Source organism: Paralichthys olivaceus, chromosome 15 (genome assembly GCF_024713975.1).
Source record: "Paralichthys olivaceus isolate ysfri-2021 chromosome 15, ASM2471397v2, whole genome shotgun sequence".
NCBI classification, from domain to species: Eukaryota; Metazoa; Chordata; class Actinopteri; order Pleuronectiformes; family Paralichthyidae; genus Paralichthys; species Paralichthys olivaceus.
In genome coordinates this window covers 15,824,048-15,850,704 of record NC_091107.1, presented here as the reverse complement: position 1 = coordinate 15,850,704, position 26,657 = coordinate 15,824,048, and the positions used below count along the sequence as shown (strand labels likewise).

At 40.7% G+C, this 26,657-nt stretch overlaps 1 protein-coding gene and 1 long non-coding RNA gene across 4 annotated transcripts in view; one reads left to right on the top strand and one right to left on the bottom strand.

Annotated features, from left to right (window-relative positions):
* The window catches only part of LOC109628338 (seizure protein 6 homolog), an 82,556-nt gene that overhangs the window by 47,442 nt on the left and 8,457 nt on the right, over window positions 1-26,657 (bottom strand). The gene's annotated exons all lie outside the window — the stretch shown is intronic.
* Window positions 1,853-3,431, top strand: LOC138404835 (uncharacterized). The gene is made up of 2 exons (XR_011238599.1): window positions 1,853-2,374; window positions 3,313-3,431. It is a non-coding gene; the product is annotated as an uncharacterized lncRNA (long non-coding RNA).

Below are 26,657 nucleotides of genomic sequence, written 5' to 3'. Positions count from 1 at the left end.
TAAACACACTGACAATAACAAGTCTTTGTTGTTCTTCCATGTGTTGCCTCTGTTAACAAATGCAGTCCTCTTGTGTCCATGTTGGCGGCTGTTTGTTAAAGCACGGCTGTGTGTGGCGAGGCCTTTGTGAGAAATCTGTGGGGTGGCCTGCTCGGTGCAGTTTTAGTTGTATTTTATAGCAGCCGAATGGAAGAGAAAACTATAACCAAAACACAATTAATACAAAAGAAAAAGAGGAACAAATCAATTTAACTTCAAAGACACATTAAAATCCAACAGCTCACTTCAATCTGGCTACTATACCTCGCTCCTCACAATAATCACATTGATCACAATTATTCGCCCAAACACCCGTGTAAACTCGAGATCTTACACGATGTGGGAGTCGTCTCCTACAGGGTCACCTTCCTCTCTGAAATAAGCCTCCTGGCATTCTCGGTAAAACAGACACAGTTTCTTGCTTGTGTGCTGTACATCCACACTTCAGAATCAGAACAGTTTACCTTGAGCCCGACCAGCTGTTCCATTTGTTCCTTCATAGTGCGACATACAGTACCACTCCTGTGATCTGTGCTCACAATACAAACCGAGGCTCCGCCGTCACACAAGTTTTTTATCTCACACAAGTCGAGCATACAAAACACAAACACTGGCTCATCTCCATTAAGGGCCAACCAACATAAAATGTATATAATCATGTGTGCAACCAAAAGCAACCAAAGCCTGCTCAGACATGATAGAACTCAAAACATTAGACATGGACACGAAAAGGCTTTTACACCAAAAATCTTGTCCCTCGCCTACAAATTATGCAAATTGACCTGCATAATCTGTTTATAGAAATAACTGACAACCCAAAAACTGGACAAAGCATTAAAATAGGTGTGCTACGTCATGTTAAAGAATGATAGAACGCTGCTTAATGATACTTTCCTCTAACCATCAGGCCCGAGGATTTGATGGGATCAAGTTTGTGGTCCCACTCTTCTGATCTCTGACTTCAGGCCCGTGCTGCTAATTTGCACATATGCTGCCATTAGGAGCTTGTTAGATAATCATGTCATGAATATTATATCTTCATCAGTGATTTATGGGCTGTCAGACGCAGAGTATGCACAGCATGTTATACAGGGAATCTGCTGTGAATTTCTATAAAATTAGTTTTTCCTCTGTTTTGTTACAGTCTCAAAAAAGAAAGCTAGTGATGGAATAGAGAGAAAAAAAACTGGGCTTAATATTGTTGAAGGAGTCCAAAGGAGACTATATTCAAGTGTGAACCGTAACTTTCTCAATTGGTTGGAAGGAGGGGGAGTGAGCAGACTGTCAGACGAAATATACATTTCTTTTGCACTTAGGTCTGCCAGACTCAAATAGCGTTTTTTTTTTTTTTTCTGTGCACTCCTCTGAGGCGAGCAAGCAAAATAAAGCATAATTGGTCAAGGGGGCTAGAAAAGGAGAGAGTGGGAAAGTCAAAAGAGCAGAGACACAATGTGTTTGAAATCGTTGTACGTTTTTGACACATGATGGTTGAATCTCTTTTAAGAAAAGCCAGCCACGCGGCTAAGTTAGAAAGACCCGCCATTAGGTTATCACTCTCTGAGGGAGGTGGTTTTTTTCCCGCTGTAAACATGACAGACACACTTTGGAAAACTGCATCTGATTTCAGAGCCAATATTCACCTAAACATAGAAGTGTTTATTTTTTTGGCTTTGATCTGAACCACAGCCTGAGCCTTCTATTTGAGTGCGTTCAGCCCTCTGGTCGATAGTTTTTTTCTGTCAGTGTCATTTGGATACCTCAGGTAAAAACATTATTTTTTTCACTTTTTAGCCATTTTGGATTCAGACTAATAACACTAGTTGTTGAAATAATACTCTTATCTGTCCTTTTCTTAACAATGAAAATCCATTTAGCATTTACAAATGCTCGATGAAAACTGCCTGGAATCTTTGCAATTTTAACATTTTTCACAACAATCTCAGAACCAGATTCTGAATATAAAATATAAAAATATATAATAATAAGCTAAATCCTGGAGGGAGAGATGAAGGAGAGAGGGAGAGGGAGCGAGAGATGTCTTCGAGCAGAGGCATTTTAATATGCTGGCTGCATGTAATGTTGAAATTAGTTTTATGCTTTTTGGCAGGGGGATGGCAGAGAGCAAAGCCAGGTGAGGGCCTGTGAGTACACAAGTCTGGAAACATAAACGCTGTAAACCCAAACACAAGCTGCCTATTGGGAGGTGAGGGGAAACAATATTAACCCTGACAGTGATGGATGATGCTGCTTCCAGTAGAGGTCTGATAGATACAGGACCCTTCAGAGCTGAGGAGGAAACGTGTTCTAAAGGAGAAAGTGTGTTTCACATACACAGGTAAAACATGTTATTTTTAACTAAAAGGTGTTCAATACTAATGTGCTTTGTTTGTATCAAGATGAATAATGCAAGCTCAACCTTTACTGTACAGTTAATGTTGGATATATCAACATTCATAATATGCAGCACTGCTTGCATTGTCATACACATATGCTTACTGATGTCCGATCTTAAAAACGTATGAACCACCGCTGTGTCATCATGAGTCAGAGTAAATGAGCACCATGTGGTCTATGTCAATCATGTGACATACATCACGTGACATACCTCACTCTCTAAACCATCTACAATACACATCCACCTTATTAGGCAGTCTATTTAAGCAGAGAAAATTTCCCATCACTCCCTTTGCTTGCCCCGCTTCTGCATCAGTATTGCTGCCAGTTGCTTCAACCCCTCCACCACCCCAGCATCCACCTGTAGGCTCCGACGGGGGGAGCCTTACTTTACAGTTAGAGGGTATTTCGCCACAGTTGCTTTAAATCTGCAAATCTCACCTGCGTGTAGCTTATTGCATTAGTAAATGTGATTGACAGAGCAGTGAACTCATGATTGAGTTCACATACTCGGCTCTGAGCCTTTTTAAACTTCTCACAGAATGAGAGGGCCCCACCTCACGGTGCTAGAGCACGTTTTTATGAAGTGCTGTAAATTACCACGCCACGTAATTGGAGAGAATCAGTAGAACCAATAAAGTTGAAGCGCTGGCAGATGGCAAAAACAAAACCCAGATGATGAACTAGTCTCTTGTCAAGCTGTTGTTGCTTTGCAAACAAACTTTACATCAGCACTGTGTACTTTACGTGTACAATCTCAAAAACACCTCTCACTGCACTTAAGTTGCAAAGTTGTTTTCCACTGGACCAAGAAAATGAAAAGAATCATCACAGTTAGTAAACTTTATTTTATTTATTTATTTATTTTGAACTTTATAGCTTCACCAAAATTGGATTTCAAGCCTGGCTACCCTAAGAGGATCTACAAACACATGTGGTGCAAGAGCAAATGTGCGTGGAAGAGCACGGAGTGAAAAAATAAAAGAGTGGAAATTAAAGTGGTTTAGCCTGAGTGGATTTAAGGGCTGGAAAAGACATTTTAGAGCCCAGATCTTCCATCTTTCTCATACCACTGATAATATATATCTTCAAAGGTTTGTCTGCTTCAGCTCGGCAGAATTCTTGAAATGTTCTGTTATGTTGTTTTGCTCTCACCCTCCCTGATGAAGCCAAACTGTTGTGTGGGTGGCATTACATTTTTGCATCATTAATTTAGTTCTATTAATTATAGATTTCTGCAAGCAACAATAATGCATAACCAATCAAAAACATTAATGTACTAGGAGAAAAAAACACTTGAGTTATAATTCATTTTTATCAAACATTTATATTTTGACTGGGATATTATGCACAAAAATTAACAAAGTGGAACAATTTTACTTGAAATTGTATAGCACAGCTGCATATTGCTCATATTTTCAATCTCTCTGGTATTATTCCTATAATTTGGACTACTGCCTATCTCCATCCGTCCATTAATAAATGTAGTGACAGTTCTGATTTAAATGATTGTAGTCCAGTGTCAAATATCCTGTCCTGCCAAATACTGGGTCACTTGTTAATGAATTAAATTATTATCATTATTATCCACACCTTTATTTCCATCTCCTTTATAAGCATAGCACTATTTCTGCTACTTCTTTGCTCATCTATATTCTAAGTATTAGATAACAAAAACATTGTGCTCCTCTATTACTGATTTAAAAGCTTATACATTGATTATATGCAGATGACACCATCCTTTATAGCTCTGCAGGTTTTATTACATGTACAGTTTTCACACTATTTTCTTCAAACTTAAAACTCATCATAAACTGTTCAAAGAGGTGGCCTGCTCCACCCTCAAACTTTAGATGCAGTATAACACTCCTATTGGCATTATTCACTGGGGATAGTTCATGGATTGCCCACTATACCTAAAGAAGCCTGCATGCTAAAAATCAGTGAGGGGGAATCAGCATTTGTTTATGTAACATTTTCTATTTATTATATTGCAAATGTTCTCTCTACATTATGGTTTCTATTTGTTATGCAATTACACATCTACATCCACTTTACAATAGGAATTTACACTGGATTTTGAACCTTAGTCAGATAGTCTTGACTTATTGTTCTACACAGGGTCATATTAACTTATCATTTGCAAGTGTCGATAGAGTCTCAGTGTTACTCCATTCCTGATACAAAATGGGCAGCATACGACTATATTGGAAATTGTGTCGGCCTTTTTGATGTAAATCTACAGTTATTTGCATTGTAAAGCACAATGAATGATTGCTACCATCTGGACCGAACTGCACATAAATAAGAGAAACGTGGAGTATTTAGTGAGAGGCAACACATTACCGACAATTCTCTACCAATGAGGGAAATCTTCACCTTTCAGGTCTCTTTTGTGTGCCACTATTTGAACCCTGTTGAGAAAACCTAGCGCATCTCCTCAAGATCATTTAAAGACAGCAGGTGGTCACAACACCCACGGCTGCGCTAACCCTTGTGCGATCGCACATGCAGGCGACGCACATCAAAGCTGAAGCTTGCATCGGCAGCTGTTTGTTTATTCTGTAGCTATGCGGCGAGATAGGAGATGAACAGCTCTTGATTTTAGCACAGGAAAAACATTAGTTCTCTTCAGCTTAAACACACACAAGTCTCCCTTTCAACTTCAAATCATCCGTGATGTGGTATCGTTATGCTGCAGATTCAAACTTGTGATCATAAAAATAAATACATTGCATTGCTTTAGCATCTGATTTGCCAAGGAAAACATTGTTCATTCCCACGTAATCTCTTTCCTTCCCATGCGTAGGCTTCTATTCATTTTAGACCTGCCAGTAGGCAAAGTGCAGGTTTGTTTTGGTCCTTTTTCAGATTGTGAAATTGTCCACTAGGGGCAGTAAGTAAGATGGATCCATCCATTCATTCATTTTCCATACCGCTTTGCCTTTAATGGTTGTGGGTGAGAGTGGAGCCAATCCCAGCTGACATTGGGAGAGAGGCCTCCAGCGTATCAATTATTCACACTCAAATTCTTAGGCTAATCAAGTTAGGTCAACCCAACCCCAACCTGCATGTTTTTGGACTGTGAGCTGGAGTGTCTGGAAAAAACCCTGGGTAACAACAGAACATGCTCAACACACAAAAACCCCGACCAAACTGATATTTGAATCAGTAACATTCTTGCTGTGAGGAAACGGTGCTGACCACAGCACTACACCGCCTCGTAAGATACATAATATATTTCAATGATATTCTGATTATGTTCTGATGTTTTGTTATTGTTCTCTTGCATTTGTCTTTTCATTCTGCAGTGCAGTGTCACCTTGTTGCTCAAGATGCATCTCGTAATTCTTGTGACAGATTTCATTGGAGGACAGCCTCGCCTGTTCATTCAGTCACATGACAGGGCTATAAAATAGAGTTCAAACCTTGCTTTTCTCACAGATCTGTTCACATTTGAAGCTTTACAGAAAAGTTCAGAGCTAAAACTCTCGATGTTACTCCATGTTCGTATATAACAATGAAAAACCTTATCAGCGCTGATCCGTATCCTCTGGCAGGTTTCACAAACATGACCCAAAAACTTCTCTCTTATCTGCTTTCAAAGTGAAGTGGACCGACAGTGGCAGTATCATGCATGAAGCAGGGTGACTAATTCAGCGTATTTTTTAAAAGCACAAAAGACTCGGAGAGAGTGACAACTTGTCAGCGAGAGATAAAGTGGGCGGATGAATAAGAGATGAAAAACTAAAAACTTGTGCTTCCTGATGTCAATAGACCAGCGTCATCCACTTTCCTGCGGTGTCCTTTTATATGTGTTTAACCTTCTTGTTTTATAATTTTATGTCTTTAAAAGAAACATGCAAAAATCTTCCTGCACAATATTTCAGTTGCTTTTCGCTCAATGTGGAGGTTTCTAGTCGAAACAGGCTTCTAGGTTCTAGAGGTGAAGAGATGGTGACTAACACTGGCTGCTGATGCCTTTGGCCACTATGTGACTCACTTTAGCTGCTATCAAAGTGAACCCTGACCAAGTGTGTCCAACACATCAGCCGCGCGCAGGGCCGAAGGGGGGGCGTTGCAGGAACAAGACAGGAGGGAAAGGGTGCCAAGTGTAACTTAGGGAGAGGCCAGGAGGCAGGTTCTGCTATGATGTGACAGTTTATGGTCACTGCGTTTATCACAAATGTCTGTCCTCATCACTGCTGAGCCCTTTCATAACCCGCATATACAAAGTATTTACAGTAAAGGTCTGGATGAAGGCATCAGTGAAATGGAGTGATTTTTTAAATTTAATTTTGGTCAAGAATAAATGTGACATAATTGCCAGCAATGAAATTCCAGATTCTAGTAAATGAAATGATCATCTATTGTAGGATAATTATAACACAAGTTATATCTCATGCAGAGAGAATAGCCAGGATATAATCGCAACAATGCTTCTCGTCATACTCCAAAATGCAACCACGGAATAAAATAATCTCAATTTTGTTGTTGTGTTTCAGTGAGGATTTGTGCCAGCAAGTGTAGCATGTGTGATTCTCTCATGTTGCATTAACAGCTCAAGGAAAGTACATTTGCATGTGTATTTTTTTTTCATTCATCAATGCTGAATGTTTTCTTCCTGTCCTCTTTTCTTCAGGATTATAGATCGTTTGTAATACTGTTTTATTAACTAAGTGTACATTTCAAGCCTCTGACCTTTGGATTTAAAAGGGCAAAAGAAATCACGATTTTCCATATTAGGCTTAAATGCTGTTGTTTTTTTCTTAATGCATAAAAAGATTTAGTCGCATATTTGTGTAATCAGATATTCTGCTCTTCACAATTGCTCTTCACTGAAGCCTTGTGGGACATAGTTTAAGCACATGTCATTAATATCAGGAGAGAGTTGAAACTGAAAGAAAAGAAAAAGTTAAAATTTGAATTAGAATATAAACTTTCTGACTAACTGAAAAACTGAAATGATTCCTGGCATGAAATTACAAAAAATAGTACCTGAGGTAATAATTAAGTGAGGAGTGAGAATTCTGGAAGTTAATCTGGAAATTATCTGGAGGATCAAATCATCTCTGATCAAATTCTACTGATGCTTTTCTTTTCATGAATGATAAATGACTTTTTAGAATAAAAATCCTTCACTCATGTTTTATATATTTTTTGTGGAAGACAATAGTCTGAAGTTTGCTCCTGCTGTTCACTTTTAACGCTGCTCATAGCGCGATAATAAATTCTTAAGCTCTCTTCTGCGATCCAACATTTTTTGCTATCACACCTTATTTCTGTGGAATATAATGAACATTATCAGTCCTGCACAGGACAGCAAAAACGTACTGTCCCAGAGTGCATCTGGCGAGTGTGAACATTTGCTGGTTAATCTGAGTGGAGAACGGTTGTCACCGCAGTGCAAGGTTAAGCGGTTTGCAGCACCCTAGAAAATAAAACCCGGGTCTAATCCTTTAAATCTTGGCAGATCTACCAGCACCGGGGAAAACATCCCAGCCATCATTAATGGGAACAGATACTATGCGATACACATTGTCTCATTGTTAAATGTTTGATTAGTTCAGCCTCCTGTGGAAAAGAGCTTACCCTGACATTTGTCCCATGTTTTGGCAGAAATAAACGAAACGAACTGCAAGCACCATCTAAATCATCACATTGCTTTAAATATCGCTTTGTTCTGGGGATAAAGATCAGTGTAAAATACTGATTTTATTTTTGAATTTAATTCAGAGTGATTGCAAAATTTGAGTACCCAGCATTTATTAGTTTTGAGTTTAAGTGTCAATTATAAAGCTAGTCTTAAAAAAGCGTCAGTGTCAGAGCAGCCAATGACTTCAACACTTAAATATGACAGGGTCAATGTTAAGGGCTTGTTATAGCATCCGCTGTCATCACCACTGAATCAGCCTGCACCCACACACAGCTCCAGCTATACCTGACTTCTCTGTCCTGTAGGTGGGTTACTAAGTGAGTGGTCTGACACGCCGGTGCGCCGGTGCCGCAGGCGGTGCCAGTCGCAAGGTTAAAGGGACAGCTACCCTTGTGTACGGCTCTTCACATGGAGTTTATGCTAATGCTGATCTTAACCAAGCCTGAATGAGTTGCTGTTTCTCATTTCACAGCAACATATCATCGCGGTTTCAAAGCCTCTCCTGGGGAAACGAACAAATAAAAAAGTATTTTGTATTTGAGAGATTTAGTCTGACTTGGAGCCTGAGAGCATCAGACCTTGTCACCGTTATTTTAATATTCTGGACCCAAATCAAAGACACTTACACACACACAGGAACGGAATGTTTTGAGGTCAAAGTTAAAAAAAAAAGAGGAGAGAATTAAAAAGCAACATGCAAATGACTGGAGGGATTATGAATCTTAATTAAATATGAATATGCAAAATAAAATGGTTTTTTTTCAGACAAAAAGTAAGATTCAATACTCCGACTTTGTTATAATGCATGTTGTAAATTCCTTAGGTCTTATATCGAAGAGTAAGGGTTGATACATTTGTTTTTCCTTTTAGCTTTAAAGATGTTTTGCCCACTGGAATTAATTAGCATCCTGTTCAGCCCATCCTGAAGTATCTGCTTTAGGTTTTAAACAATAAATACATTCTGTGGTTCTTCTCCAATCCAGACCGCAAATCGCTCACTCCACTAAACCGTTTCTTCAATCGATGGGCTCTGCCATCTTGTAATCAAGCTCACTGCTGATGGCTGACTCCCTGGATTGAGGTCTGAGGATGAGGGACATGTCGCACAGTGCACAGTGATAAACCACTAGTGAGGAGGTTCATCCTGAGAGCAGAAACTCAAGGTGGGATATTTAACTTAGAGTTCATACATACAAATACATTCTGTTATTCAAAATACACTTTGAACACTTAAAAATTTAAATAAATGGGGGTGCCTGGTAGCATAGTGGGCTGTGCCGGCACCCCATGTGTAGAGGCTACAGTCCTCGCTGCAGTGGGCCTCAGCTCAAATCCCGCATCAGCTGGCCCCTTACTGCATGTCATTCTCTGCTCCCTGCTTCCTGTCTCTCCTTCACTATACTGTCATTTAAGGCACAAAAGCCCAAAAATATACTTTAAAAATTTAAATAAATGGTCGTTTACTGGGCTCATATCAGTTAATTTTGTGATCAGCCAGACGATCTCACTTCTCCTCTTTTCAATGCTGCACAAATTCAACAGCAGCCCCGACCTGCCGACTGGCCTGTAAAGTGCTCCTCTTATCAGCTCGGAATTTATGTCAGCACATGTATAGTGCAATGGCTACATATACAGATAAAACCATCTATCGCTCTCAGTGTGATGGCTGAGGAGAGAGAGACTTAGGTCATGTTGCTGTTATAGCAGAGAGATAACTGATGAAGCGATGACCCTGCGTCGACACAGAGATTGGCACAGGTGGAGTTTTATGGCCCAGGAAAGGTCACGGGTGCCATAAACAACACCGGGTTGCCGACAGAGCCGGCCAAGGTTGTTGATTAAAACTCTGGGATTTTGCTCATAACTCCGTGGAGAATTTATAAATGAGACACGGACTTATCGAACAATCAGACCATCAGTGTTAGTCAGTGACAAAAGGGCGGTTCAATAGCGTGTTACAGCAGACAAGCAGCTGACATTTGAGACAACAAGTGGCAAAAATAGAGCAGGAATAAATAAAACAGATAGGAACGCTGGCACCATTTATATTGTCTGATACACGATCGGTTGCACAGCTTCCAAAACAGGGCAGATAACTGTCATCAAAGATCCTTCACAGTGCACTGCTGCTTCTCTGAGTTGGTGACATTGCCGTCTGTAAGATTTAGATAAGACGCTGATTGCTTCTTTGTGTCTGTTTTTTTGGGTTTTTTTCTTTGGCTGCTGTCATTCTTAAGACCTGGTCGAGACAACTGCACTTTAGATATGAGTGCATAACTAAAAAACAGAAAACAAAACATGTGATAGCTCGTGTTCCTCATCCAGAGGTGTAGAGGGCAGCTGATGCAGTTAAACTGTCAAACTAAAAAACAGCAGAGAAAATACTTTAATATATAATGTGTTGTTGCGCTGGGATGAAAACTAGAAATTAAGGACATGAAAGTAAAAGTCTCACACACGTCAGGTTAATGACTTTATTAGAAGAAAACACACTTTTTCTCTGAGACTGATGACAGATCAACAGAGAGCATCCATAGATTATATAAGTGCCTGCATTGGTCCAGTGCAATGATTCACAAGATTTGTTGTGAATATTTGAAATTATTATGCTTATTAATTGTCAAACACAGGCTACAGAATTTTCACAGACTTTGCATAGAGCTGATGCTGCAACAGGATGCAAAATGGCATCATTGTGGCACATTTCTCTCAGGCACTTGGCTGCCCTACAATGATTTATATGCTACTGGATAAGATTTTCTGGTTCTGGGTGTATTGTGTCTTTTCTTCACCATTTCATGTCAATCAGATACGCCCCTTGTAATGAAACATTTGAGAAGATTTTGTCAGTTGTGAGAAAATAATAAACTGCTAACAATAAGAAAGGAATGTTGTCAAAGTAAACAGACTGTGTTCTCTTTTTGTCGTACAATAATAAATGACGTCTAAGCCTTGCTGCAGAAGATTTGTGCTGCTGTGGTAGAATAAGAAATTACTTTTAACAGCAAATCAATTCGAGTCAATACACTTCATGTGTTCATCATGTTGTGAATTTGAATATCTGACTCAACCTTTATCAAACACCAGTCGTTCTCTGCCACCTGCCTGTTTTGAAAAGCCCAAAGTAACTATAATTTTCCTTTTCACTTACTGTACACCAGCAAAACCACCAATCTCTGGTTTTATTTCACAAAAAAAAGGAGAAAAAAGCTATTTGTTCTTCCCCCTTATCATCTGCTTGCGCATGAAAAGGACTGTTGTTGTCGAGTTTGAAATCTACTGTAATTGATTAGAACTTCTGAGAGGGACAAAAGGACGAAGAGAGTGAGCGAGACAGACAGTGAGTGATGTTTGGGGGGAGATGACGGCAGGAGAAGCCCTGGCCATCCAGCAGAATTTTAATTACTGCAGGCAGCAGCGATTCTCGCAGACTAATCTCCTCCACAGTAGGATTTATAGGCATTACTGATGCTGACAAAGTGATCGCTCAGGGAGAGATAAAACATTGTAAAATAAAGCATGAAAATGGATATGAATAACACTTCCTCCTCAAGGCAAGGTTGTTTTAATGTTTGTTTCACTAAATGCCATTGCTCATTAACAGATTGTTCTGGATTATTCCATTATGTGAAAAAGTAAGCGGGTGTTTGTGCAGCTGTAAAGGCTTTATGAAAACGATTTTGATTGAATTTCAGACAGTATGCAATCCACTCTGCACTATTTATAGGAGGAAGTTTTTGTTCCAAACAAAGTGGGAACAGACAATTTGGCACCACATGTTTTGAATTTGCCTTCCCGGAAAGGTTAATGCCATTTCAAAGCTGGTGCTAATAATAATGATTCTACTGTGATTTCAAAGGCTCGGAGCCAGGGCATCCCCTCACCCCTCTTCGCCTTTCCTCTTCCCTCTTCCTGACATTTCTATTATTGAGAAAACAGCAACTCAGGGATAGCCCGCTCTGCTACGCCACTACATCCACTCCCGACTTAATCCTCCTAGCATTTCACTAGCCTGCTCTCCTTCCTCACACACGCCAAACTATTTAATATTTAATCCACTTTGGTTGAGATTACCACGCTAAGGGTTAGTTGGAAATTTTGGCAGGGGACAGCCTCATCAATGGCTATGATGCATGCCAATGTTCCTTTTATTTCCCTTTGGCTATGGAACGGAACGTCGGCTGATTGTGCCTGGTGAGTGTGAACAGGGATTGATGAGAGGTCTGAGACTGCAGAGGGAGTTCCTAATGAACAAATAAATCAAACATCTCTCCGAGATTGAGCCGGCGTCTCACGGCGTGGATCGCAAAGTCACAGCACATCAGACTTGCTAAAGAAGATGATCAAGGGCACTAATTGAATTGCGGCATACACACACGTACAGTGGAGTACGCCCCACCCCTGAACAACCAGAGCTATCACCTCGCTGGATACTGCCTTTAATTTCACAGCCTGAAGTCAATTTCACACCCTGCAATCTCCATATGTTTATCTACATAAATTTAATTTCTGTTATTAGTGACAGTCCTTTTGGCCACATGCTCAAGTGCTCCTACGCACATGCCATGAACAACACATACACACACACACACACATATGCCCAGACATAAACATACATACACCCACAAGGTTTAAACACAAACATATTGTATAAATTCAGCGCAAACTGAATGCGCAAACTGAATGCATTCATTTTAGCTGATAGAGAAAATTACTGGCTGATATTTAAAAAACTGTGTGTAAAAAGAACAAGATTTCGAAAAGAAAATACAGATAACTTTGGATCGACATTTAGTTGAAAAGCAGAAGAATATTGTGGCTTTGTTTTGAGCAGTTACGTGGGTGGTTAAAACATAACTTGTAGTATTTCCCTTTAAAGGAGAGCTGAAGCAGAAGTCTCGAGTTATGATTAATGCTTGAGATAAAGCGTCTCCGTATATCTACATCGCTGAGATGTTCCCTTTAATTTCTCAGACTGGCTGTTCGTCTACAGGGAGTCATGCTGGCGTTCTCACAGATGGGGAAGACGGGGATCATTACTGGGGGAAAAAAAAAAATCTGGATTCTTGTGTGATCAAAATAAAAGAAAGGGGCCCTCTGGAGGCTTGTCTGGCTAAGAATAGAAACAGCTCACAATTCTTGTGATGTAAAATTGTGGTGATGGAAATCCAATAGAGCTCTTTTCAAAGCAATCCGTGGTTAACCATTCGACTCTACCACTGTGGTAGCTGCAGCAGAAAAGGATCATTTCTAGTAGAAGGAAAACTAATGTTTTGTGAATATTAATCTCTTGTCATACAAGTGTTATTGTTTAATTGATACCATGAAATCATTTGCATCTGTCTGAAAATATTTAGCAAAAATGTAATTTAATGCATAGAGGTGTGCAAAACTGAAAAGAATGTAAACCAGTGACTAGATATGAATTGAACCTTATAAATGTATGTTTCTATTCCGATTGATTAAAGTAGTGATGCAGTTATGTGAATTTTTGTGTACAGACGGCACATGGCTCACAAGGTTCTCTTACTCCTCCCGTTCCCAAAGTTCTGAAGTCGACATAAGTGAAGAATTTGTGCTAAGTATGCTGATTCTTTTCACCATATCATGATTATTTTGACTGATTCAATCTCGTCAGTGTCACATCTTACAATGCCAGTTTCCTTAACGTAAGCTCACTGGCTGGTTATGTACAGTATGGATGTGTTATGTGTGTCGTGCCAACCCCTCCAGCATTTTTGAACATGGTTCAGAAAACATCAAGTCTCATGTGGAACCTGTAGGAAGGGGGATTTAGATTTGTCGCCAACCAGCCGGTGTGATTATCGTGAAAGTGCGTGAGAGCTGCAGCCCCAGCATGAAGAATGTGATTTAAATGTAGAGATGTGAACCCAATATGACAACACCAAATGTTGGGAGTGTCCACTGGCCTTCTTTCCCAAAGCTTACATACGATAAGCCGCAGCTATCTTGTCCTGAGCCGCCGAGTTGGTATATAACACAGCCTCATCTGGCCAGGGCAGTGGGCTATAACATTTCAACCCCCACTCCCCTCCCCTCCCGAGATCCTTCCTCTGTCTCCTCTCTCTGAAGACCCTGCGGCCCCTGAGAGCAGCGTCAGCATGCGGCAGTCGGCTGAAGCTGATTGAATTAACTGACACAAAATGGATTCTACTTGCTCTACCTGCTGGACAGATGAATGCATCACTGACAGACTTTGAATCCGGGCAATACGAGCACATGTGTACAAGCCTTCACTGGGATACAGTGGCTCACACTGCCATTTGGATCAACACATTCACAGCGGGTACAACTGATGACTGGAAACGATAACAACCCTCGACCTTTGCATGGAGCTCTTCGAGGCTCAGAGGAAGATTTCTTGTTTCTGCACCACTACAAAGAAATGGCGGGATGTTTGAGGTATATTTATGTTTCCTAGCTATGGGTCAGTGGTCGCCTCAGGTTAAGAGAGCAGGTATGTGACTGGGGGGTTGCTTGGAACATCCATGTTGTCTGGGAAATTAATGAGAAATACTTTCCTGTGGTTGCAGCAGGCAGCCCTCAAGCACTGAACGAACACAGTTCCATAAATTGCATATAATCCTCCTTTCCCTGTAACTGTTGCCCCAAGGATGTAAATGAAAGTGAGCAATAAGTCAACATACCTGGCAGAGGAAAATGTAAATTTCCTGTGAAATCTACAACAACACCAACCATTAGTGCCATAAATATGATTGTGGGTTACCCTGAGGAGAGTTACACTATGATCAAATATTCAAGAGCTCTCATGGATGTTTAGACCACTGTTGTTACATTCGGGACACTCGGGGCCACAGGGCAGAGCATACATAGAGGTTCAGAGTTGCTTCAAGCAGGAATTCCTGATCCTCAGTTTCCTGGGTATATTGTTTGGAAAAAAAATAATCCTTTATAAATCAAAGGACGAATATTTTGAGATCTTTGGCATGAGCAGTTTTTGTGCAATCACTTAAATTAATGACCACAGTAGAATAAATTTTCTATCATGTCCTTTAACAGAAAATCACTTTCGTCCTCTCTAAACTTTAGCGCTGCTGCCTCCACAACGAAACATTTAGAGAAGAAATCCACAATGGGAACAATCCTGGAGGATGGGCGAGGGTTCAGCCTCGCGGGTCGACTCATTGATTCCCTTCAGCCCTTGAGTCTGGCTTTAAGAGCCACTAGGCAGGTTTCAAGGGCTCTCATTACCGACGTGCACATGTAAAGCTGTTGACTACCACCTCGAGCTGTCTGCAGGAGAACCCTAAATTGAGCGTTACGGCGAAGGATGATGGATTGTCTTGTCCAGGATACAGATGGCTCCTGCAGAGGGGTCCAGCCCCCCCCCCCTCGGGACGAGTCAGCTGTGCTGAGGACCACATGTTGACAACCAGCTTGGAGATCTAGCCCATCCCTGAGATCTACAACACTACAACCATACGATCAATAAAGCAGTCGAGTGTAACACTAACAGCTCCAGCGTGCATGTTTTCCATTCTTCACTGTGAATGTGTGATATGTGATGTCTTCCCCACAACAAACTATTTACCCAAATAAACCTCATATATTTTGTCTTTAGTTACACATTTAGATTTTTTTTTTGAAAAATATTTGCATTTATTTGTTTAAATCATTTACACATATTTGAACATTATTGATCGCTAATATACAAATGATTAGTATATAACAGTCATTTATAGGCATTACATTGAATATATTTGCCACATTTATATTATATATATTCATATATTTAATGTTTTTAACTAATCATATTCATTATATTTATAATAAATATATTACAAGCATGACATTCAACATATTTAACATACCTTTTTCGTTATATTAATATATGTATTATAAAAATGTTTTGGTATTCTAACTCTATTATTACTATCTGAAATCATTAAAAGCAAAAATGCATGTACATGTCTGCGCTAACAAAGTCTTTTAAGGCCTTTTCTAAATGCAGCCACATGCTTGGAGGGTTACTTTTGCTTCATGTGAAGTTATCACCAGAGCAGAGGAAGAATATCACACTCATAAATGTGCAAGATAAAATCTAAACAAATATCTAATGAAAATGATTTGATCCCGATAGGCAAATTACTCCTCCCTGTATATACTAAGAAGAACCAGTACTATATCCAACCCTCTGAGTGCTACGCTGAATGTGCCGCTACACCTTAAAAACGCAGGGGCAGCCACATAAATAAAAGCGGGCAAGTGCAGGTTTAGTGGTGCTGTAGAAAAGGAGGATCTGCGCTGTATGTCACTTTGACAGAGAGAGCAGGAGGGTGCTGTGTGATGGAGTGCACTTGTGTGAGCGAGGGCTCCGGGGTCACATGTCTTTGTGTCTTGCCCTTAGAACAGGCCTTGCCCTCCTTTTCCTGCTGGCCCTGGCACTCTTGTTGGTACAGGTATGGCTAATCACACACTGTGGCACTGGGTCCACGCAGTCAGCCCTGAATAAAACATGGAGCAAGAAATTTAATCAAGAGAGGGCATCTGCGGCTGTCTCGGGCCGCCGGTACTAACACTCCAGCTATTCACCACATGTGTCCTCATACTAATGACAAGCCTAAAATGAGGCAGAGGGGCAACCTCTTTTCATAATCAAAGTGTTTTTATTCACAACATGTCTATTAATTAGTTTGGAATAGTCGACACCATGTGCTCAGGAGAATTTAAATTGGCTGAAGAGGATTTGCCCTTTCTCTGGTGAGCCAACGATTTCTTGGCCAGTCTTTATAACCGGGGTGGGACAAAGAGGGGGAGAGGACACAAAGATAGAAAGTGTGTGTGCGTGCGTGCACATGTGTGTGTCTGTAAATCACTGGGGGAAACAAAACAGTAACTGTAAGTGCTGTTTGCCTTATTAGAATGTATCTGTGTATATTAATGTTCAAGAACAAACATCCCCAAGTAATATTTGGATCTGAGAAAACCCCTTTAAAAGGAATGCATATTGAAAATAAAATGCATTACAAAAGCTTGAGATAATATCCTTGCAAGAATCTGAGGTTTGAATTTTACTTAGTTAAATGGTTGTCAAGAAATTAAGAAGTATTCAAGTGGCTATGTGTACAACATATTTATATAAATACATAAATAGGATTGTTTGATGTGTAAGCATCTAGGTCTGAAGAGAAAACCTCATGACAAACCTTATCGCTGGATTGCGTGATATCCTTTTAAAGTCCTGCACCAGTGTCTCCCATGTATTACTCCTCCGTAACAATTTGCAAGACCTGGATAATTAAATGCCTTCTCTCGTGGCTTAATCTCATGCACTGTGCGTCTCACCTCCGCAGAGAAGAAGCTATTAATGTTTGTTTTACGTCTCCCGTCATAAGAGCTGCACTTCAACCTCTGTTGCAGTATATTCTGACAAACTATAGCATTTATAGGATTCAATAATGGACACCTCACAAACAACCTGTCCCTGGCACCATTAACAAATAGGCGTACAGTATTGACACTTGTCAAGACATAATCAGCGCTGATGTTTTAGTCATGGTGAAGGATGGAACAGGAGGCAAATTGTTTGCTAATTCTCATTTCACACTCCCAATGTGAAATCAGCCAGGCACGCAGAGCACCAGTTCCTTAACATGCACAATGGCCTGGCTCGCTGCGTAACACCAAATTATCTTTCCCTTGGCTTAATTATTCATTAGGCAAACATAATTAATTTAAGGAGCTTCTCTCACAGGAAGTATTTCAAATAAAGGCCAGAAGGACAGCTTTCTGCTTAATCATTAACTGAAAGCCGTGTATGTCCGAGAACCTGCAAGGGGCCTGAATGCTTTATTGAATGAAATCACAATCCGAGCCGACAGTTTTTTGGGGGGGGGGGCTTGTGAAATTTTCTTGCAATTTTCTTTTTGGTTTAGCTGAGCTCCAATCAAACCTCTCAACTTTAAAATCATTGTGTGCAGGTCAACTTATGTGAGCAGGGAACAAAACCTTGGCACAGAATCTCAGAATGAGTTAAAAAGGAGTGGTGACATTTTCAAGTCCTCACTTGTATACATCATTTATCAGGCCCTTTTTGTCTCAAGGAGTCTAAGGGCCCCCGACACCCGTGTGACAAAGAAGATGCGAAGCCCAGAAAGACGGATTTTCCTTCGCGGCTTTTCTCAGGCAAAACCATCTTCCACTCTTTGACGTATTTACCGTGAAAAAACAATCCTAATTAGACACACCGAATGCACCGGCACACACACACACAGACAAACTTTGCACTCTCCTCTCCTTCTTTATCTCCCCTTCCTTCGCTCAATCTTACCGACCCAAACGGAAGAGAGAAGGCACACGCTTTGATCTACCCCCTCCGTGATTCTGAGCTTTCAGATCAAGGGGTGGTTTGTCTTCAAACTCACTAGATCCTCAAAAGGCCTGAGACAAAGAGCAAACATACTGAAGTGCCTTTCCACATCCATTTGCCTAATGGCAGAACAACGTTAGTTTGTACAGTGTGTGTGTGTGTTGTATTGACCCTTTTCTCTTGCATCCCCTCGAGCATCACTACAGATTCTTTTTGTGCACAATGACACATTTTTATTGTCCCAGTCTATTTTCAGTCTTGATGACATGTTTCAATTGAAGGATTCGTGCTTTTTACCGTTGTCTGAAATTTACCTTATATCAACTAAAGTTCCTTCATTGTCTCAGTCTCTGCAAGCAAACTATCCTCCCTCATATTACCATGGAAACAACAAGATATTTTTTTCCCCGGGGATCTATTAAAACACTTCTATTCAGAGGATCTATTCCTGAGTCAATGGAAAGCGTGAATATGACACCTCCCTGCGATTTTTGCCAGTGAGTCTCCTGGTCAATAATTCTTAGTTTAAAAGGCCTCAAACCACACCGTAACCAAGGAGTGGTGGAGTGTTTTGTTCATAATATATTCTTCAGAAAGTACATCTCACCTTTCAAAGTTTTTCTTAGCTACATTCAACTTTTGTTTTTCAGTTTTGCACTTTTATGTTCAGTCTTAGCTGTTCAGCATCTCCATGAAGACATCCTGTTATTGTTGTTCTATGACATGTCTCGTCTTTTTTCTTAAACCCTCACAAAAATATGGCAAAAAGGCAAAATGAAGAAAAGTTGCTCGAAAAGGATGCTCTCACCAATTAATCAATAAATTACAGCTCTTTTAGATCCTGAGCCTTCAGTCAATTTCATAAAAATAACTCAATGCTGAATATGACCGTGAAAGTGAAGAAACGGCGTCAGATGTTTTGTTCATAACAACACATAACTATGTTAAAACATCACTTTCAATAAGACACAAAAGGACTTTAATATTTGAAAATTTCCATGAAACTTTTTCTCAAGAAAAAATTCATGGACCTTGATGAAAAAAAAATGAAAACATTCTTCACTGATGCCTATGAGTACCTTGGTGCAGCTTGATGAGTTTAAGGTGACTGTTGGGCCTTGGCAGCGGTATGAGCTTTACTGAGTCTCATTCTTGTTTTGTCTGTCTTTTTACCCATCATTCCTCTATGCAGATTATGATTTTGTGATCAGCATTGTTTTGTTGGCTTAGCTATAAGGCTTGATTGAATTTACAGGGACAGTCGGTCCTTGGCGAAGGTATATGCGCTCGACTGAGTTCAATTCTAGTTGTTACAAAGATTTTGTTTTTCTAGACACACATAAATTGAAACAATCAGTTTGCAACGTAATCCCTGCAGATCCATCCCTTTTGCAAGCAGAGGCACAGAAAGTTAAATGAGTGGAGAAAAAAAGAAAAAAAGATTTGTTAACTTTTAGAATCTCTTTGAACTCGTGCCTTAAGATGGCGTCCTCATATTTGCCTTCATAATCAGTTTGGACGGACTGGATTGTGCTGTGAAATGAAATGTGAGCTTCTAAATCCCATTGGCTTGTAGGGTGACAAATCCAGTTGGCTTGAGACCTTTCTCTTATCCCTGATTTCATTTACAGTTGAGTGCAGTAAATATGAAAAAAAATATCCAAAGTCCATCGTCAACTTTGCAGTTTTAACCTTTTCAACTCGAACAGAGAGCACACTCGCAAACGGCAAGGGATGAGACAGAGAGTGCACATACAGACAATAAGAGGAGAGGCTGCAGAATGAAATGACTCCAGAATCACAGCTGACGTTTAATCCAATTTCCTTGGCAGTTGGATCCGTGCAAAAATCACATGCTGCTTTGTCCCCTATAAAACCCATAGAGCTGGCTATATGCCACACGAATAGGAAATTCTCAAGTACCAAATGCAGAATTATTCAACAATCTAACCAGAGACAGATACATTCAAACAGAATGTGTTAGAGCCAGAGGACAGAGGTAGAAATCAGAATATCTAAGTACAAAGAGGAAGGGCAGTGAGGAATGATCCAGACTTTAATTTTTAATTTAACTTGTGTAGTCTTCTCTTGGCTCAGATTTAAAGGTTAAATTGCGGAAGATCAATAAGTTATCGTGTTTTTTTCCCCCTGATGTTCTTTTGTGAATGAAATCCCTCAATATCTTGACTGACTCTGGCTTGGACAAAATGTTAGCTTTAGTAAATATCTCAGATATGGATTTGCCCTGGAATTTAGACCATACATTATCTCATTTTTGTATTTTCTCTCTGGTATACTCACTCACACTATTCAAACTCTCAAACTCCTGGGGGCTGTCTCCTCCCTCCTGTCTCTGCATAACCTTTCATCGCTACACATCAAATGTGCGTCCACATGCAGAGACCGGGGCTCCTGGATCTGGGCCAGAGCCGCGTCCCTGCAGCCTCTCAGCAGAAACAGCTTTGTCAAACTCAGTTAGCCGCCTCTGAGGGGGAAACACCTCTTTCCACAGTAGTACTCCCAACTATTCTCATCATGCCCCCGCCTCTGCCTCAGCCACCTCATCAATCCACACAGCAACAAAGGTAAACAGCCTGGCACCTTCTGAACGGCAGGGCCCCGCGCCGCTTTGTTGACACGGTGTATGTGCGAAACCGCCTGCACAGAGGGCGAGCGCCACGGCAGATAGACTGAGCTTCATTTACAGAAGGTAATTGCACTGGAGCCAAGTGGTGCACTTTTCTGATGAGATTTTTCACAGCTTTGCTAAAACCTTGTCTAGATTTGTTTACCGGCCAGAAGAAAAGCGCCGTGACGGGGACATATAATAAGTTCAGATAAACACAAGCGTGTCACCTTCAAGCGGAAATGGTCACTGACATTGACAGGCTATTTGCCAACAGCGCTCCTTATTGTGTACACCTAGGCATGAAATAACATGACACTTGTCTGGATGCTCAGAATGAAAACACTCATGAATATAAACATTTTGAGCAGTGTGGAGTTCTGTATGCTCTCCTGGTTTTGTTAAGTCACTTTGGATGAAAAGCATCGACAAAATAGTGTTTCTGATGTTATTCGTACAAAAGCATTTAAGGGGACACGATTCCCCACGACTTTGTCTTCATTTTCTGACCTCTTCTCTGTAACTGCTCTCCCTTCTGCACCCTCCTTCTCAAATTGTTTCTAACCTGCTACCTTTCCATGAAAACACGATACACCCCCACAGCTGAAGGTGTGATACTCCTCTCAATGAAATCTACAACTTTAATGCTACATCTTCCTCCATCTGTCTCTGAATTCAGAATGATTCACACACCAGTGCCAAAAAATCACATTCTCCCAGTGTGCAGATGTAATAAGAGACACGCACTATATTCTGGAGGTCTCACCAAGTCATTATTTCAACAGCTGTCTGCACGTTTCGAATTCAGATTTATTCCTTTTGTCCTAGCTGTAATCTGGCTGTAGTGGAACATTTCATGCACAATGCGGCAACAGAAATGGAGAAAAAAACTCAAGGAGCGTATGAGTGTTTGGTAGCAACGGGGACACATGTTCAAAAAACAAAATACTCCTGGATGATCTTTCACGGAATACGTTCTCTCCTTTTTCAATACTGCCATCTGATAAACATCTGGATTTTTTTTGTTCCTGCAGAACAGCCTCCACTAAAGGAAACTAGAGATGTGTTAATGATAGCGAAAAATAAATATATATACTATTAAGAGGGCAGGTGCCCAGGGCAAGAGATTGATTTAAGTATTTTCTATTGTTGATGAGAGATGAAATGGAGTATACAGAGACAACCATATATTCTTCGAAATTGTGCATTTCTCAAAAGCATGGCAGGTCACATTGGTATTGGGATCTGGTTTGTTTCCCTTTGTAGATGCTATGCTGGGATGGATTTACACATCAATCCATCCATTATCTCTATCCTTTGCGGGCTGGGGCCAGTCCTCATGGGTGAGAGGTGGTGTACACCCCCGACAGATCACCAGTCTTTCACAGGCCTAGATTGAGAAATGCTGTCATGTGCTTTTCCTGCTGCTCCAAAGACACCAACCCAAAGCTAACCTGAAAACAAGAGAGTGCCTGTTTCAACTGAGCTAAATAAATGTGGGTGATTCCAGATGAAGGTGTTATTTCACAAAGCAGCTGAGTCACCATATACCACATTTACTAACACCACAAATACTGAATCATGACTAATGTAATATAAATATTTCACTATGTTAAGCATCCAGACCTGCTCAGTTGTTCACTGTGGATTTTTTTTAAAAACGACTTCATGCTACAACAGTTGAACAGAGTGGTGAACACTATGATCTGAGGATTAAAGCCCTGCAGAGCTGAGAAATCAAGACAGGATTAGTAAATGGACGTAATAATCTTCTTATGACAACGGTCAGACTAGATCACTATTCCTGGTGAGACATTAACGTGGGTTTCTACAAAGGTTGCTGGATTGATAATACTGTTTTACCAGGCATGTTGCAATAACCACATGAAAACAACTTCTTACTTATGAAACTTCTTAGGCATGTCTTCTCAAACTAGTGATTTGCTCCATATGGCCATAATGGATTTAAATTACAGTATTTGAAGGACACATTTTCCGTCTTTTTATTCCAATTATGTTCAAATTTCGATGTTTTATACACAAGAGAATCACAGGAGTTGTTGCTACAAATGGCATTACAAAGAAAATCATTTGGCCTCCTGAGCTCCTGAGTTTGCCACAGACAAACTGTGTCAAAGACCTTGTCCGAAGCCCAGCAGAGCTCATCCTCTACTGTCAGAATTCCTTTTCTCTGTTTGCCTTTATAATTCACACATAATCCCATAAAGTACACAGAGCCAGGCTTCACACACTGAATATGTGCTCCCCCCTGAAGCTGTCGAGCTACGTTTTAAATCTCCAGGTCAAATGAGGCGTTTGATAAGGATTTTTAAATATTATGTAATGGTTATGGCATATTCACACTAGAATAATAATAAAAAACTATGTAGACTATAGATGCAACTATAAAACAACAGCATGAAATGTAAAGTAAATTCAGTTCATTTTCTTGTGGTTGACCTTTTACTAATGTCGTGTCATAAAACCCTTTACTCAGTTAAGGGAGAAAAGAGGGAAAGTTACAGAAAGTTACAGCGGAGTGCAATGCTTGAGTAATAACCAATTAATTTATTTACATCATGCTCTGTGGATACATGGGCCTACAGGCTTCAGCAAATCAGCCCCAAAACAACAAGAAGGCAACCAAGAGGAAAGGTTTAACAATATGCACACACATTTCCAAGGCAAATTTAACGGTCTCACATAAAATGATGGATCAAAAGCAAAACCATAAGCAGTTTAATGGAAGAGAGGAACATTTTACCGTGTTTACCGGTGATACTCCCACAGTACAAATGAATTAGTTCACAAAGTTCAGAATGCAAAATAAAAACAAAAGCAGGATTTCTCTCATGCTAGGACATCCAAGTTATTCCTAATAGTAAGTTTTAGGATCTTCAACATAACGACAGTGCTACTCAGACAATGAAGCAAAATAAATGAAAAATGAAAGATCCACCAGTCAATCATTCAGTGTCTCTGCTTTATAGCAGATTGGTTGAATCATGAAAAAACTATTTAGTTGCAGGCCTCTTCTCTCTCAGCTGTGTCCGCAAAGGACAATAATGTTGATGGGCAACTCCAGAGACGGGCACAAAGAGATTATGACAAGAGTCTCCATGATGATCCCCTTATCCCGATCAGCACCAAAACCTAGTCATTCCTTCACTCTCTAAAATTTAGTGTTAGTGGTATTTGCATAATCCTGCTAACTAACAAACAAATAAAGATGAAAACGTCCTTGGCAGAGCTAATTAGTTCAATCACAAGCCGAGGCTGATGGGAAAGTCCTTCTTTTGCAGATATCTGCCTGAAAAACAAATTGTTGGAGAAATGCTGACCTGGTGATTTGACAGGCTGGGGAAAGCGTTAATGATGGTTGTTCAAATTGAATGGTAATAAATCTTAAAGCTGTCAAGACAGTTCACTCAAAACCATAACAAGCGATTCTGAATGGTCAAATTTAATCCTCTGGACACTATGGGTATGTTCACCAAACAGTAGCAGCCAAAAGATATCTCACTGAAAAGAATCAATATTGAGTCGGGGGGGGGGGTCACAAAATTAAGAAGGTTTCATTAGTCAGACTGTAGAAATGGAAATCCATCCACACCTGTCGAAGGTGTTTCAGTTGGTCAGCCTATATATTTTTTACAAACTGATAAGAAAAAGAAACTAAACCAGATATTAAGCGTTCTAGTCACATTATGTTGCAGTGAAAGGTTTTGTCTGCTTCACAAAGCTTCGCTTCCATCAATCGGAAGCCACATTACTTCTTTGTCACATGCGATCTAAATGTCAGAAATGCACAGCCCAGCTTTCACCACTAAGAGCTACAGTCCGGCAATCAATGGCATGGTCTCACAGAGCCCTGCTAAGTAGTCCATTCTTATGGGCAAGTATCCCACTGCTCTGACAGATGAGAACGGCCACAATGAGCTGGCTCCCCATGCAAGAGGGAAGCGGGGGCGGAGGGTCTGCCTTTTAACTGACAGACAATTGCCCGACCACCCGGCAGTCGCTTGGACTGACGTTCGATATTTTGAAGATGGCGGTCGATGTTAGAACGTGAAAATTATAGACAAGGTCCTCTGGGACATTGCCTCAATGTGTCTCACTACAGAGGCTCGCTGTCACATGGCAGCTCTCCTCTCTGCGTCTGTATTGCCTGGACTGAAGACTGTGAAAATGCTCAGGAATGGATGTTATGCTCTGATTCATTTTAGCCAGTGACTTTGACTACACCCATGCGATGTTTTCATTTGAAGGCAGCAAAAAAAATCTCTATCCACATCAGCATTTTGGCACCTTATCAGTTTTAATCCACACATATGCATATCAGGTGACCGCTCAGATATACTGGGCATGCGTGTGCCAGTGTAAACAGGAAGGCATGCGCATCCCGCTGGACACGGAAATGATCGATTGCTCATATAATAGCTTGTCTCCTTTGTATGCAAACAGTTGTATCATTGTAAAATGCAGAATTTAACTGCACAAAGCTGTCAGCAAAGACAGATTAGATGCTCTGCATTCTACGCGGGCAGCCAAGGCTGACGCTTGTTGTTTTCCTCTGGGAGGCTACCTGGTGACCAAAAAGACCCAATCAGGAAGTGGTTGCAAGTGTCGACATCATCGTTTCCAAACATCTCAGTTTCTGCACATCCAGACTCAAACGCAGCCTCGAGGTTTTTTCCGAGGTTACTTTTCAAATCCCAAAAAAGTAGTAGTGTGGATGTAGCTTTGAAGACAGTGCTGTTATTTTCTGCTGCCTTGTTTTTGGTGATGTTATAATAAGTATTGTTTAAAACCATTCATCATTGGAAATATAATCAAGACATAATGTGAGAGCACATAGGAGTGAAAAGCAGACACACTCCAACTACAAATGTAATAACTTTCCTCAGCATCTTTCACACTTTCTCCTCTCGTGTTTGTCTTTGGCCATTTTCAATTACTCGCAGAGCTGCTATCCTCTTCCTTGATCTATCCACAACATTGTTATCTTTCTCTGCTACTTATAATATGTTTACTCATCCTGATGAATTCAATTACATCTTTTCAGAGGAAATTACTGTGGGGGTGGCTCAGCCTGCCAGAGGTCAGCACTAACTGTGAATACTAAAAACTGCCCCCCCCTCAACACATTACACAGCCTATTACCTGCTTCTTTCCACACTGCACGCTCTGACCTAACATAAGCCTTTCCACTGCCACAGATGTAATGCTTTCTAGATGGGATCTGGCGTGGAGAAGAGGTGGAAGAGAGCTGGAGCTGTCGCCAGGCCTAATCGTTTCAGAGCGCCATCCCGACTGCAGCCCCAAAACACGCCAGTGCTGATTAGGGAGGTGTGCTCACAGCCAGGCAGAGCGTGAAAGGTGCGGGAAGGAGGCTTGGCCTGGGGGAGCCTAACCACGCCAACTGTTTTGTTTTTTGTTTTTCAGTGTGCGACCAGACGATCGATAAGGTGCAAGGCCAAAGGCAAAGCTGGTAGAAAGTAAGCCGGGGACGTTCAGCCTTGAAAAAGTGGCAGGCACAGTTTCATTTAGGGTTTTGCTGGAGGGGTAGTCTGCATTCAGAATAAATTGCC